The sequence below is a fragment of the Triticum urartu genome, chromosome 7A (assembly GCF_056163025.1).
Source record: "Triticum urartu cultivar PI428250 chromosome 7A, HENAU_Tu73, whole genome shotgun sequence".
In the NCBI taxonomy this organism is placed as follows: Eukaryota; Viridiplantae; Streptophyta; class Magnoliopsida; order Poales; family Poaceae; genus Triticum; species Triticum urartu.
The window spans coordinates 131,849,860-131,851,849 of NC_141879.1; the positions used below are offsets into that span (position 1 = coordinate 131,849,860).

At 44.8% G+C, this 1,990-nt stretch overlaps 1 long non-coding RNA gene across 1 annotated transcript; it reads right to left on the reverse strand.

The window, feature by feature from the left end:
- Positions 1-379: 379 nt before the first annotated feature.
- LOC147958512 (uncharacterized) lies at positions 380-1,412 on the reverse strand. The gene is made up of 2 exons (XR_015611041.1): positions 1,330-1,412; positions 380-1,162 (listed from the first exon to the last, which is right to left on the reverse strand). It is a non-coding gene; the product is annotated as an uncharacterized LOC147958512 (long non-coding RNA).
- Between the last annotated feature and the right edge of the window lie 578 nt (positions 1,413-1,990).

Sequence of the window (1,990 nt, forward strand, 5' to 3'; positions counted from 1 at the left end):
TTCAATTGCTAATCTTGATGTATATTTAAGTAGCACATTTTTAGAAATATCTACCTATGTGCCGAAACCCATGAAGACTTTCTTTAATTGTGGACTCCTTATTTACATACTTTTGCAACAAAATGAATAATCGCTAAGTACACCATACCAAATGGCATACCACAACCCAAGTAACCTGATGCAGTACTACAAATGTTCTAGTGAAAACACTAATCAAGGGTGATTTATCGTCATGTATAACTTAAGCTGGATAATGCAATTTGTCACCCTTCATGTAGTACCCGAGAACATTCGTTGGGTCAATCAATCAACTAACATGTCAATAGTCACGTGTTGGTGCTGGTCGGGCAAAAGGATTGCTGAAGCAATCAACTTCAAGTAAAGTAGAAACAGATCTTAAATGGATTAGAATATTAAACTTTTAGACATAAAATGTGCATAGCACAAATAGTCAAAGATTTCGCTCTGATTTGTCAGTGCATGGACAACGGGATGCAGGAATAGGGCCTCGTTTTCAACTTGTTGTAGCCTCCGTAGTACTGCATAAGAAAGTGCATTCTAGATGGAAAAAATCAACCAAAAGAAAGCCAATGAGATTATAACTCAACACATACCCAACTTTTAATCTGTGCGTACCTTCAAATCATTTGGTCAATCAATCAATCACGCACCCAGTATCCTGAAAACAAAGAGAGGGTGATTTTAGTTGGTAATGCTAGCATACTTTTACTGAATAGAATCACCCGATCAGAAAACATTGGCATAGCCTTGAGGATACTTGATGAGAAAACGCTGACCGCAACCTGAGGAGTATGTCGACCACAACCTGTACTTGTGTGATTCTGTGCAAGACAAAACGATGCAGACCACCGCTGGTCCGCTGGTATTGTTTCTCTGGGAAAGAGGTTATCGGTGGTAATAGAAGTCATGGATGAACTAATATTGTGTACCATGGATAGACGGGATTCCTGCCTGCTTCTATTGCCCCCAGCTTGTCCGAGGCCGCCGGCGTGAGGACACCCGGAGCAGAGCGCCCACTGGAATCAGGGCCACAGCGGCGATGGCTGCATCTCGTGCATCCGAGGCGACGAACGCGAGGAAGGCCCAAAGCGCGGAGGGGCGCGTCCAAGGCCGCCGGCTCTAGGAGGGCATGTTGTTTCAGCTGCACGGGAATGGCTACATCAATCACTTTTTCCATGGAAAGATTGTTGCGGATCCAACGCGAGCAGACAGGAGGCAGTACTTTGGTGAGGGAGGAGGCGTTGGATGGACGGGGGAGTTTGCGGAAGGCAGAGGGGGCGGGGAAGGGGAAGTGGAAGGGAGGCCAACCTGCTCCTTCGGGCTTCCAAACTATTGACGCGGCTCTGAAAGCTGGAAGTAGAAGAGGGGTGGCTGTAGGATTTAGTTCGTTCCGTTTTGTATGTTGGTAACTGAAAGGCACGGTCTGGTATTATTTACTTCAAGAATTGCTTATGTGGCACACTGCTGAGGTGGATAGGTTGCATGTAGAGATAAATCAAATAGTGGGGATGAACTTCTTAAGTATATAGAATATGGTAGTACAAATGTGGATACTAAAAAGCCTACCAGGGTGTAGGAATCCTGAAATACATGATATGAATGTCATAAATGGAATTGTACTACTATATGAAATACATGATATGAATGCCATAAATACATTAGGAAATTTGTAAATTCCAAACGTTCGGAATTAGGCAATAGATCCGAACGATATGATTGTCGTTCGATCCTGATTCCCCACGCGATAATTTCTCGCTTGCTCGCCGCCAGATCCGCTTCTCGCGTGGGCTCAACCGCCCGTTCTACTTCTCAAGCGTGAAAAGATATTCACGGAGAAAAAACTGCGCCTGCAGGGATTCGAACACACGAGCTGCTCCATGGGATACCAGTGCACCACCACCTGGGCTAAGCCTGCCTTTTTTGTTTCAGATTTAGGTTAGCCGACAACAATGCTTTCCACAATGACAAG